The following is a 13,931-nucleotide window of genomic DNA, read 5'->3' on the forward strand; positions in this document are numbered from 1 at the left end:
GACCACTTGGCAGGTCAATGGGAGTAAGAAGTGTCGATGGCTCTCCCCCGCCAGGTGCCGAGCACCCCCAGCCTCCTCGGGCGCTGGCTCCACCCCCCTGCTGGGTGTCTGGACTCCCTCATCCCAGACCTCCCGACCTCCAAGAGCGAGGGTCCGGACATCAAAGGGCGCCAGACCTATAACTAAGGCAGCCCAGGACAGGAAGGCAGTTGTATCCTGGAGTCGAGAGACACCGCGACGAACTCATCCTCGACGGACTGCTGGCGCTGCCACAGCCCTGCCTTGTGAACTATTGTCCTGCCTGCTGGCGCTGCCGCGGCCTTCTGCAACCTTCATCCTCGTGGGACCTGCTGGCGCTGCCGCGGCCCTCTGCAACCTTCATCCTCGTGGGACCTGCTGGCGCTGCCGCGGCCCTCTGCAACCTTCATCCTCGTGGGACCTGCTGGCGCTGCCGCGGCCCGTCGTAACCTTCATCCTCGTTGGGACCTGCCGGCGCTGCCGCGGCCCGTTGCCCCCTACGACCTCTTCGGGACCTGCTGGCGCTGCCGCGGCCCGACGTAACCTTCATCCTCGTTGGGACCTGCTGGCGCTGCCGCGGCCCGTTGCCACCTACGACCTCTTCGGGACCTGCTGGCGTTGCCGCGGTCTGACCCCTCCGAACACCGAGCTCGAGGATTGTGAGCTACCACCATTACACCTCAGTACCTGTGGGTACCAAGACTGTCCCGCTACCCCCTTCCCCTACTAGAGACTAGAATTGAGAGGATCATCGTGTCCTAATCGCCTTGTATCGTACCACCCTACTCCAAGAATTGCCTATAAAAGGTGTTGCCCTGATCTTCGTGTGGTGTCCATCTGTGGGGGGGAAAGTTACCTGTCTGTGCGAACGTTAGAGATGGTCCTCACTGGAGGCCTCTCCCTTGTGCTCGGCCGACCCTCCAGGTCCCCGTCTAACATTGGTGGCCAGCGGCGCGATCCGAACCAACGCGTACCGTACAGACAGGAACTCACCCTACGACTAAAACCACAATGACGACCAAAGAGAGCGGATCGGCAGAGAAGTTCCAGATGGAAAGGCTGGAAGAATACAACCACCGAGAGCTCAAACAATTTTGCATGGACTTAGGCATTGCTACCACCGGGCTAAGCACAAAAGAAGACTTCAAAAGCGCCCTAGAGGCCTGGACAGAGACGAATACCGCAACCCCCCGGGACCCCGTAGCCCCGGAAGTCAACACCACCCTGACGGAAGAACGGAGAACAGGCCCCTCCCGAGAAGAGATCCAGGAGCGGGAAAAAAATAGATTACACGAGTTAGACTTGGCACGACTCAAATTAGACGGAGAATTGAAGCTGGCGGAACAAAAAATAAACTTAGAACACTTACGGCTCAGAGAAGAGCGAGAGGAAAAACAGAGACAGAGGGATCTCGAAGAAAAAAGACTGGCATACGAGCACGAGTGCAAACTAGCGGAGATAGAAATACGCGAACTGAACAAAAACCTAGGGGTGCCCGAGCCACCGCGCTCCCCGGGTACTACCGAGCAGAAGGTCCACATCCCCAAGGATGTGGTCCGAGAATATCACCGAAACGACGACATACAGCAGTGGTTCAAGGCCTATGAGATCGCCATGACTGCCCACCGGGTCGCTCGAAGTGACTGGGGAGCCGGTCTATGGGGGAGATTCGTCAATGAGGGCCGTGATGCCCTGCTGCAGCTTCCGGACCATCAAATGACGTCCTATGACCACATGAAGGCCGCCCTCCTCAGTCGATATGGGCTGACGCCCGAAATGTACCGCCAGAGGTTCCGCAACTGCACCCAGATCCCAGGTACAACTTGGTTGGAATACGTGAACTATTTCAGCCGAGCCTTCGAGGGATGGATCAAGGGTAACAACGTAACCACTTACGAACAACTCTTCAATCTCATTGTGTGGGAGCACCTCTCCAACAACTGTTTCGTCGAGCTCAGGCAGCACCTCCTCGACAGTAAATTGACTGACCCACGGCAGCTCGCCACCGAGGCTGACCGGTGGGAGAGCACCCGAGTGGCCCGGAGTGGGCCGAACGAGCAGAACAGAACCAACCAAGGTCATCATCGCCCCCGGGGAGGAGGTGGAGGACAGGGCCGGGGCAGAGACGCGGTCCCAGCCGCTCCCGCTAACACCACCCCGCCCCCAGCGGGCCGGGGAAACCCCCCGATGCGCCCGGGGTTCCGAGCCGCCGTGACGTGTCATCGATGCCAGTGAGTCGGCCACTACGCCAGTGACCCGACCTGCCCGAAGAACCAGGTTCCCGGGCCCCGCCAGGTGGCGGCCGCCGCCCTAGGAGAAGAACAAGTCTCCGAAGACTCTGAGGCCTACGAGTCGGAGCAGTGCGAGTGGGAACCCGCCGCCATGACCCTGGCATGCCTGGGAGGAAGAGACATGGTCCCGCGGCCCGCCAACACTCGGAAGTACAGCCAATGGGTGAGCATAAATGGGCGCAAGGCCGAGGCCCTGCGTGACACCGGGGCCAGTGTGACGGCCGTCCGTTGTCACCTGGTGACCCCAGAACAAATCCTGCCAAACGTGCTTTGCCCCGTCCGATCGGCAGATAACTCGGAGAGCCTGTGTCGGATGGCCTGCGTCCCCTTCGAATGGGGAGGAGTGTCCGGCATGCTGAAAGTAACTGTCCGCGACGATGCCCCCGTGGACTGCCTCCTGGGGAACGATCTTGAGAGCTCCCCGTGGGCAGCTGTTGAAAGAAGAGAGCATCTGGGGATGTTGGGTCTCCCGGACTGGGCGTGCGTGACCACCCGGTCCATGGCCACCCGCACCTTCCCTGGACCAGAAGAACACGAATGGGCAGCACCTCCGCCCTCGATCGCTCCAGAAGAGGACTTCCTCCAGACCGACCACCCGGACCCCACCACAGAGGGGTCCACACAGCCCCCCGAGCTTCCCGACCTGGCTCAGTGGCGTCAAGAAGGGGGGCCCACCCAAGAACAATTCCGGCGGGAGCAAAAGACCTGCCCCTCCCTCGAGGGATTGCGACAGCAAGCGCTCGCCCAGGGCCAAGGAGACACCACCGGGGCCCACTGGGTTTATTGGGACAATGATCTCTTGTACAGCGAGCAGAGAATCGCAGAACTGGGGGCCGGGCGAGTGCTGGTGGTGCCCCTCCACTTCAGAGACTTCCTGTTGAACCTGGCCCATGATGTCCCCCTGGCTGGGCACCTGGGGCAAGACAAGACCTACCACCGCCTGGTGACTCACTTTTTTTGGCCCAAAATGAGAAATGACGTCTCCAACCACTGCCGGTCCTGCCCGACCTGCCAGGCCAGCGGGAAGAGCGGCCGCAAACTCAAGGCACCCCTGCAACCCTTCCCCGTGGTGACCACCCCGTTCGAAAGGGTGGGAATAGACATTGTGGGGCCCCTGGACCCCCGAACAGCACAGGGGCATCGCTTCATCCTGGTCCTGGTGGACCACGCTACCCGCTATCCTGAGGCGGTCCCCCTTCGTACTATAACAGCCCCAGTAGTGGGTCGAGCCTTAATGGGGATCTTCTCTCGAGTGGGCTTCCCCCGGGAAGTCGTCAGCGACAGGGGTACGAACTTTATTTCAAAGTATATGAAATCCCTCTGGCAGCAGTGCGGGGTCACTTACCGATTCACAACACCCTATCACCCCCAGGGGAACGGACTGGTCGAGCGGTTCAACCGCACTCTCAAGGGGATGATTATGGGGCTGGAAGAACCCCTACGCCGCCAGTGGGACGTGCTACTACCGTGCCTCCTCTTCGCCTACCGAGAAGTCCCCCAGAAGTCCCTCGGCTTCAGCCCCTTCGAACTCCTGTACGGACACCCCGTTCGCGGGCCTCTCAGCCTAGTGAAGGAGGAATGGGAAATGGCCCCCCTAAAAACCCCTCCAGACGTCTACAAATACCTCCTGACCCTCCGCAATCAGACCCGGAAATTCCGGGAGATCGCTAAAGCCAATCTGGAGGCCAGTCAAGAGGACATGAAGAAGTGGTACGACCAACATGCCTCCTCCATCGAGTTTGAACCGGGTCAGCAGGTATGGGTGATGTCCCCCATCGAACCGTGTGCCTTGCAGGACAAATGGACGGGGCCCTTCAAGGTGATCGAGCGCAAGAGTCCCGTCACCTATCTCATCGACCTGGAGTCCCCCCGGAACCCCCTCCGGGTCCTCCACGCCAACAGACTCAAACCCCACTTCGTGCGCTCAGAGCTCAGCCTGCTGATGGCTACCGACAGTGGCGCAGAAGGAGACTCCGAGCCCCTCCCTGACCTACTGAGGACCCGGGAAAGAGATGGTTCGGTGGACGGGGTCCGACTCTCCGAGGCCCTGACCCCAGAGCAGCATCAAGATTGCCGGGCCCTCCTGCTGCCATTCGCAAACCTGTTCTCCCTCGCACCCGGAGTCACCTCCTGGTGCCTGCACGACGTGGACACGGGGGACAGTCCTCCTGTTCGACACCGGGCGTACCGAGTACCGGATCGGGTACGTACATGCATCCAAGAAGAAGTCTCCAAGATGCTCGCCCTCGGAGTCATCGAACCTTCGGACAGTCCCTGGGCCAGCCCGGTCGTCCTGGTCCCCAAGGCCGCGGCCCCGGGTACCACCCCTGAACTCCGGTTCTGCATTGACTATCGGGGTCTGAACGCGGTCACCCGAACCGACGCTCACCCTATCCCCCGAGCAGATGAACTAGTCAACCGCATGGGGGCAGCCCGCTACCTAAGCATCTTCGACCTGACAGCGGGCTACTGGCAGATCGGCCTCACCCCCAGAGCCCAAGAACGTTCCGCTTTCTCCACCCCGGATGGGCACTACCATTTCAGAGTGATGCCCTTCGGCATGAAGAACGCTCCAGCCACTTTTCAAAGACTGGTGAACCAGGTATTGGCGGGCCTCGAAGAATTCAGCGCCGCCTACCTGGACGACATCGCGGTATACAGCCGCCACTGGACAGACCACCTCCACCACCTCAGAGAGGTCCTGCAGGCCCTCCAACAGGCCGGCCTCACCATAAAGGCCAGCAAGTGCCAAATCGGCCAGGGGTCCGTGACCTACCTCGGACACCAAGTGGGGAGCGGTCTGGTGGCCCCCCTCCAACTCAAGGTAGCTGCCATTCAGTCCTGGCAACCCCCCGAAACACAAACCGAGGTCCGAGCCTTCCTGGGGCTCACCGGATACTACCGACGGTTTGTAAGGGACTATGGCAGCATTGTGGGGCCCCTCACGGAACTCACGTCTAAGAACCACCCAAAAAGAGTCAACTGGACTCCCGACTGTCAAGCAGCCTTCGAGACGCTGAAGGCCGCCATGTGCACCGCTCCTGTGCTCCAGGCCCCCGACTACAGCCGCGAGTTCATCGTGCAGACCGATGCCTCCGACCATGGTATTGGGGCCGTCCTCTCCCAACTGAACCCCGAAGGAGTGGACCGACCAGTGGCCTTCATCAGCAGACGCCTACTGCCCCGAGAACAGCGCTGGAGCACCATTGAGCGAGAGGCCTTCGCAGTGGTATGGGCCCTCAAGAAGCTCCGGCCGTACCTCTTCGGAACCCATTTCCGGGTACAGACAGATCATCGGCCCCTGCAATGGCTCATGCAGATGCGGGGGGAGAACCCCAAACTATTGCGATGGTCCATCTCCCTGCAGGGGATGGACTTCACTGTGGAGCATCGCCCTGGTCAAGACCACGCCAACGCGGACGGCCTGTCCCGCTTTTTCCGCCTCGACGAGGAAAGTCCCCAAGAAGATGGGTGACTCTCCCCACCTTCAGCTGGGGGGGACGCATGTTGGACAGGCCCCATGAAGGGCTCGCTCCCTCCCCGCAGGACAGGGCCCGGGTCCCGGCCTTCCAGGTACCACCCACAGAACAAACCCGCACCCCGTCCCCCATGGGACGCCTGCTCCCGGATGTCCCTGTGTCACGGGCCCGGGCCACCGTCAGCACCATTGCCCGGCCCAGCCGCCATCTTGGACACGGCACCACGCGGCCGCGCGGCCTCAGCCCGACCCCGACCCTGGGCCTGGCCAGGCCCCGACATCCCGGCACCACCATCCACCCAGGAGGTAAACGGACCACTTGGCAGGTCAATGGGAGTAAGAAGTGTCGATGGCTCTCCCCCGCCAGGTGCCGAGCACCCCCAGCCTCCTCGGGCGCTGGCTCCACCCCCCTGCTGGGTGTCTGGACTCCCTCATCCCAGACCTCCCGACCTCCAAGAGCGAGGGTCCGGACATCAAAGGGCGCCAGACCTATAACTAAGGCAGCCCAGGACAGGAAGGCAGTTGTATCCTGGAGTCGAGAGACACCGCGACGAACTCATCCTTGACGGACGGCTGGCGCTGCCACAGCCCTGCCTTGTGAACTATTGTCCTGCCTGCTGGCGCTGCCGCGGCCTTCTGCAACCTTCATCCTCGTGGGACCTGCTGGCGCTGCCGCGGCCCTCTGCAACCTTCATCCTCGTGGGACCTTCTGGCGCTGCCGCGGCCCTCTGCAACCTTCATCCTCGTGGGACCTGCTGGCGCTGCCGCGGCCCGTCGTAACCTTCATCCTCGTTGGGACCTGCCGGCGCTGCCGCGGCCCGTTGCCCCCTACGACCTCTTCGGGACCTGCTGGCGCTGCCGCGGGCCGACGTAACCTTCATCCTCGTTGGGACCTGCTGGCGCTGCCGCGGCCCGTTGCCACCTACGACCTCTTCGGGACCTGCTGGCGCTGCTGCGGTCTGACCCCTCCGAACACCGAGCTCGAGGATTGTGAGCTACCACCATTACACCTCAGTACCTGTGGGTACCAAGACTGTCCCGCTACCCCCTTCCCCTACTAGAGACTAGAATTGAGAGGATCATCGTGTCCTAATCGCCTTGTATCGTACCACCCTACTCCAAGAATTGCCTATAAAAGGTGTTGCCCTGATCTTCGTGTGGTGTCCATCTGTGGGGGGGAAAGTTACCTGTCTGTGCGAACGTTAGAGACGGTCCTCATTGGAGGCCTCTCCCTTGTGCTCGGCTGACCCTCCAGGTCCCCGTCTAACACAAGGCAAACGAGACTGGCCTCTCCGGGGGGAAGACCTCACCTCCCCCGGTGGACACGAAGGTGCACATACCCAAGGATGTCGTCAAAGAGTACTATAAGAACGACCACATCCAGCAGTGGTTCAAAGCTTACGAGGTCGCCATGGCCGCCCATCGAGTACCCCTACGGGACTGGGGTGCCGGCCTGTGGGGGAAGTTTATCAACGAAGGAAGAGACGCCCTGCTGGAGCTCCCTGATACCGAGAGGACCTCGTACGAGCACATGAAGACCGCCCTCCTCACTCGCCACGGACTCACCCCCGAGATGTACCGGCAGCGATTCCGAGACTGCAAAAAAATCCCTGGTACCACGTGGGTGGAATACGTGAACTATTACAGTAGGGCCTTCGAGGGGTGGACTCGGGGCTGCCAGGTCACCACCTACCAGCAGTTGGTCGACCTCATTCTATGGGAACACCTGTCCAATAACTGTTTCATCGAACTCCGGCAGCACCTCCTCGACAGCAAATTGACTGAGCCACGAAAACTCGCTGTTGAGGCAGACCGATGGGCAAGCACCCGAGTTCCCCGGAACACGATGGGAGATTACGGCCGGGGGTCCCCGGGGAACCACCGACCACGAGGTGGCGGAGTAGGCCCGAGCCGGGGTCGAGACGCCCCCCAGGGGTCATCCCCTACCTCCACGTCGCCATCCCTGGGCCGGAGAGGGGGCCCCCCAGCCAGGCCGGGGCCCGCCCGAACGTTACGTGCCACAGATGCCAGCGACAGGGTCATTATGCGAATGACCCCCTCTGCCCGATGAACCAGCGACCCGGCACCACCGGGCCCCCAGCCCGCCAGATCGCGGCAGCTGCCCTAGGTGAAGAAAGAAGTGAGGAAGAGGACGACGGCCACGAGCAGGCCGAGTGGGAGCCCGCCGCCATGACCTTAGCCTGCCTGGGTACTCACGACATGATCCCCTGAGGGCCGATCCCCGGCAACACCCAGAAGTACCGCCAGTGGGTCACCATCAATGGTCGCTGGACCGAAGCCCTCCGTGACACTGGGGCCAGCGTAACAGCGGTCCACTGCCATTTGGTGACCCCGGAACAGATCCTTCCTAACGTCCTGTGCCCAGTCCGATCCGCAGATAACTCCGAAACTTTGTGTCAGATGGCCCGCATCCCCTTCGAGTGGGGGGGAGTGTCGGGCGTGCTGAAAGTGACTGTCCGCGACGATGCCCCCGTGGACTGCCTCCTTGGGAACGACCTGGAAAGCTCCCCATGGGCTGGCGTCGAACGAAGAGATCACCTGGGGATGCTAGGCCTTCCCGAGTGGGTCTGTGCGACCACCCGTTCCATGTCCGCCCGAGCCTCCGCCCCAGCGGGGGAAGCTCCAACAGAGGAGCCAGAGTGGCCCGCACCTCCGCCACCCGTCGTCCCCGAGGACGCCGACACCGAGCCCGGCCCCCAAGGGCCCGACCAAGAAGATCTCACCGAGCTCAACCACCTCCCAGAACTCGCTCAATGGCGCCAAGAAGGTGGCCCCACCCGCGAACAGTTCCGGCAGGAACAGAAAACCTGCCCCTCCCTCGAGGGGATGCGACAGCAAGCCACTACTCAAGCCGCTGGAGACCCCGCGGGGTCCCACTGGGTCTACTGGGACAACGACCTCCTTTACAGTGAGCAAAAGATTGCCGAGCTAGGGGCCGGCCGGGTGCTGGTTGTACCCCTCCGCTTCAGAGACTTCCTCCTGAACTTAGCACATGATGTGCCACTCGCCGGGCACCTGGGGCAGGACAAAACTTACAGCCGCCTGGTGACCCATTTTTACTGGCCAAAAATGCGCACTGATGTACATAACCACTGCAGGACCTGCCCGACCTGTCAAGCCAGCGGGAAGAGCGGGGGGAAGGTCAAAGCCCCGCTCCAGCCGTTCCCTGTGGTAACCACCCCCTTCGAGCGAGTGGGAATAGACATCGTAGGGCCCCTGGACCCTCGCACCTCGCAGGGACACCGCTTTATCCTCGTCCTGATGGACCATGCCACCCGCTATCCTGAGGCCATCCCTCTCCGAACCATCACGGCCCCCTCTCCGAACCATCATGAGCATCATGAGCATCTTCTCCCGAGTCGGCTTCCCCCGAGAAGTCGTGAGTGATCGGGGGTCCAACTTCATCTCGAAGCATATGCGGTCCCTATGGCAACAGTGCGGGGTCGCATATAAGTTCACCACCCCGTATCATCCCCAGGGAAATGGACTAGTGGAACGCTTTAACAGGACCCTGAAGGGGATGATCAAGGGCCTAGAAGAGCCCCTCCGGCGCAAATGGGATGTCCTGCTGCCCTGCCTCCTGTTCGCCTACCGGGAGGTACCCCAGAAATCCCTGGGGTTCAGCCCGTTCGAACTCTTGTACGGACACCCGGTTCGAGGCCCCCTTAGCCTGGTCAAGGAAGGCTGGGAGACAGCAGTTCGAGAGGCCCCACCGAATGTCTACCGGTACCTCCTGACACTCCGCAATCAGACTCGGAAGTTCAGGGAACTTGCTGAGGCCAACCTGGAGGCCAGTCAGGAGGAAAGGAAACGCTGGTATGACCAGAACGCCTCGTCCATCGAGTTCGAGCCGGGCCAGCAAGGCTGGGTCATGTCCCCGTTTGAACCGTGTGCCCTCCAGGACAAATGGACGGGGCCCTTCAAGGTGGTGGAGCGCAAGAGCCCCGTCACCTACCTGGTAGACATGGAGTCCCCCAGGAACCCCCTCCGGGTTCTACACGCTAACCGGCTCAAGCCGCACTTTGCACGCACTGAACTGAGTCTGCTGCTGGCGACCGATGACGGAGCTGAAGACGACTCCGAGCCACTACCAGATCTCCTCAGCACCACCGAAGAAGACGGCTCCTTCGAAGGGGTCCGGCTCTCCTCTACCCTGACCCCAGAGCAGCAACAAGACTGCCGGAAGCTGCTGGGGCAGTTTGCGGATCTGTTTTCCCTCACGCCGGGGGTCACCCGGTGGTGTGTCCACGATGTGGACACCGGAGACAGCCCCCCTGTGAAACAACGAGCTTTTCGAGTGCCCGACCGGGTTCGGGCCTGCATCCAATCCGAGGTGGCCAAGATGTTGGCCCTGGGGGTAGTCGAACCCTCCAACAGTCCCTGGGCCAGTCCCGTTGTCCTGGTCCCGAAAGCCGCTTCCCCCGGAACCGCTCCCGAGCTCCGGTTCTGTGTTGACTACAGGGGACTGAATGCAGTCACCAGGACCGACGCCCATCCCATCCCCAGGGCAGATGAACTGATCGATCGCCTAGGGGCCGCCAAATACCTCAGCACCTTCGATCTCATGGCAGGGTATTGGCAGATCGGCCTTACCCCTGGTGCACAAGAGCGATCGGCCTTCTCGACGCCAGATGGCCACTATCACTTCAAAGTAATGCCCTTCGGCATGAAAAATGCGCCGGCCACCTTCCAAAGGCTAGTGAATCAGGTGCTGGCCGGACTAGAAGAATACAGCGCCGCCTATCTAGATGACATTGCGGTGTACAGCCTTCACTGGGATGAGCACCTGTCCCACCTCTGGGAAGTCCTGACGGCCCTCCGGCGGGCCGGACTAACCATCAAGGCCAGCAAATGCCAGATAGGCCAAGGGTCCGTGACCTATCTAGGACACCAAGTAGGGAGCGGTCAAGTAGCTCCCCTCCAACCAAAGGTAGACGCCATCCGGGCCTGGGAGCCCCCGGTCACCCAGACCGCCGTCCGAGCCTTCCTGGGGCTCACCGTATACTATCGGCGATTTATAAAAGACTACGGGAGCATTGTGGGGCCCCTCACCGAACTGACATCAAAGAAATTACCCCAGAAGGTGCACTGGACCCCTGCGTGCCAGACAGCCTTTGAGACTTTAAAGACTGCCATGTGCACCGCCCCTGGGCTCCAGGCCCCCGACTACAGCAGAGAGTTTGTAGTCCAAACCGACGCCTCGGAGCACGGCATCGGGGCGGTCCTGTCCCAAGTTAACCCCGAAGGAATCGACCGGCCTGTGGCCTTCATCAGCCGACGCCTCCTGGCAAGAGAACAGCGGTGGAGCACCATCGAGAGGGAAGCCTTTGCCGTGGTGTGGGCACTCAAGAAGCTCCGGCCCTACCTCTTCGGCACCCACTTCCGAGTCCAGACCGACCACCAGCCCCTGCGTTGGTTGATGCAGATGCGGGGAGAAAACCCGAAACTGCTGCGCTGGTCCATTTCTCTGCAGGGGATGGATTTCACTGTGGAGCATCGCCCCGGCCACGACCACGCCAATGCCGACGGCCTGTCCAGATTCTTCCGCCTCGGCGAGGAGAATCCCCAAGAAAATGGGTGACTCTCCCCTGCCTTCAGCTGGGGGGGACGCGTGTTGGACCCGGCCTCATGGCGTGGTCCTACCCCTCCCGCATGGCGGGCCCAGGACGACATCAGCCCTCCTCCGGACCTCGGGTGGCCCCTTCTGCCCGACCCTGCACGCCCCAGCACCACAGATCCGGCTACCATCCCGGATCCCCATCATCGGCCTGACCCCAGCGTAGGCCCATCACGACCGAAGCACGAGGCCGTGCCCGACTCCATCTTGGGCCCACCACGTCACGACCACGTGGCCTCGGCCCCAGCCCCGGCCCCAGCGTAGCCCAGACATTGAGGCACCAAGAACCACCCAGGTGGTCGAGTGGCCACTCGACAGATCCCGGAGGAAGAGGAGTTTCGATGGCCCTCCAGCCGTCCCCGGACGCCTGGTATCGATCGCCCTCCGGCCTCCCTGGGCGCTGGCTCCACCCCCCTGCTGGGTGTCTGGACACCATCATCCCGGCCCCTCTGGCCCCCAGGCGCGAGGGTCCGGACATCAAAGGACCTCCGTCCTATATCTGGGCCAGCCCCGGAGTAGGACGCCAGTTGTATCCTGGACTGGAAGCCCTGCCGACGCTGTCACGGCCGACACCAAACGAACTCATCCTTCCTGTAACCTGAACCCTCTGGAGAGCCTGCTGGCGCTGCCGCGGCCTACCTTGCTGAACGATCCGAGAGCCTGCTGGCGCTGCCGCGGCCTACCTTGCTGAGCGATCCGAGAGCCTGCTGGCGCTGCCGCGGCCTACCTTGCTGAACGATCCGAGAGCCTGCTGGCGCTGCCGCGGCCTACCTTGCTGAACGATCCGAGAGCCTGCTGGCGCTGCCGCGGCCTACCTTGCTGAACCATCTGAGAGCCTGATGGCGCCGCCGCGGCCTACCTTGCTGAACCATCTGAGAGCCTGCTGGCGCTGCCGCGGCCTACCTTGCTGAACGATCCGAGAGCCTGCTGGCGCTGCCGCGGCCTACCTTGCTGAACCATCTGAGAGCCTGCTGGCGCCGCCGCGGCCTACCTTGCTGAACCATCTGAGAGCCTGCTGGCGCCGCCGCGGCCTACCTTGCTGAATCATCCTGTTAGCCTGCTGGCGCCGCCGCGGCTCGAACCTCTCGGAACCCCCCAGCTCGAGGATTGAGAGCTGTGCGTAGGGTATCCCTTCCTCCGCCCAGAGTAAGACTGTCCCGCTACCTTACCCTCCTTGTCCGAGACTTTACGGATCCCTCGATCCAGCTGTATATACTGCCAAGAACCCGCAACCGTTATTACTTATAAAAGCTTGAGAACTTGACCTCCTGTGTGGTGTCCGTTTGTAGTGCTGTGATTACTCTGCTGTACGATCCTAGGAGAGGGCCCTCATACAGGAGGCCTCTTGATAATGCTCGGCTACTTCTCCACGGAGGGGTGGACCTAGGGGTGGTCAGTCAGACATCTTCTGCCTCCCCCGGGTCGCCTTTCTAACACTCACAGCATCCCTGGGAGGCTCACATAGAGTATAAAGTAGAGCAAGAAGGCAATGTTTTTCAGTGATATTCAGTGTATTCATGTTTGTTCTGCTCTGTTCCTTATAATCCCCCCTCTGGCTGAGGCTGGGGCTCTTCTATAGAAACCTCTGATCTTGAGTTTTTCTGTTACAGATCCAAGCCCTGGCTCCATCAGCATCTTCAGCGAGGAGAGAGCATCCTTTGACCGAGACGAGGAATCCATCCATGGTCCTCTGTTATCCTTCGTACCTGGATGAGGCAGCAGAGCTGATCCTTCTTGAGCCGAAGCGCTTGCCTCTGTCGCCCTCTTCTGGCTTCCATGGGACCTTCAACGTTATTGTTATAAATGTGCCTTTGATCCTACAGTGGTGGTGGGGGGGAGATCTTAATTGAAATTTAGAGATTGTTTGAACAGAGAAAAATATTATTTGCCATATGTTTTGATTTCTTTTGCCTGGGAGTAATATACCTTGAAATAACATATTGTTCTTACTTTTAGTTTGAAGTGTAGGCATGTAATTCTTAATTTTTCAGACACTTTTAACTTTTATGACTTAACAAACAGCATTATGTTATGATTTTGACTTTTCATTTTTTTTTGTTTGAAAAGGAAGTTTATTAAAGTAATATGAGAAATTACAATAGATACAAAAATAAAGAATACAATTGTAATCGTATAGTTTGTTAAGTAATTTGAAGAAGGAGGGGAAAAAGGGAGGGCAAAGGGAGAAAAGAGGGAAGGGAAGGAAAATGATAGTTATAAACTAATACTCTGAGCATAACCACTTATGCAAAATAGTAATAATTGCAAAAGGCACCTAGTTAAGAAGGCATAAAATGTAAACAAGAGAGAATAAAAAACAGTAAAACCAATTCATGGAGGTTTAGGAATTTCTTCAATGCGAGGGTTGTGGGTTTGTGGTACCTTGGCAGACATGGCTAGAAAATGGGTAATGGGTGACCATAAATATTCACGTTTTATAGCAAGGGATATGGGATGGACATATGCTCTGTCTAACCTGTGGTTGTAACAGATCCCATACCACCAG

General features: G+C 60.0%; 1 pseudogene across 1 annotated transcript in view; it reads left to right on the forward strand.

The window, feature by feature from the left end:
• LOC144752354 (major histocompatibility complex class I-related protein 1-like) overlaps nt 1-13,557 on the forward strand; it is a 1,183,291-nt pseudogene extending 1,169,734 nt beyond the window's left edge. Inside the window, exon 10 of the transcript XR_013594111.1 lies at nt 13,036-13,557. The product of XR_013594111.1 is annotated as a major histocompatibility complex class I-related protein 1-like (transcript). The remainder of the gene's footprint in view (nt 1-13,035) is intronic.
• The last annotated feature ends 374 nt before the right edge of the window (nt 13,558-13,931 follow it).

The sequence above is a fragment of the Lissotriton helveticus genome, chromosome 5_1 (genome assembly GCF_964261635.1).
Source record: "Lissotriton helveticus chromosome 5_1, aLisHel1.1, whole genome shotgun sequence".
Classification (NCBI taxonomy): Eukaryota; Metazoa; Chordata; class Amphibia; order Caudata; family Salamandridae; genus Lissotriton; species Lissotriton helveticus.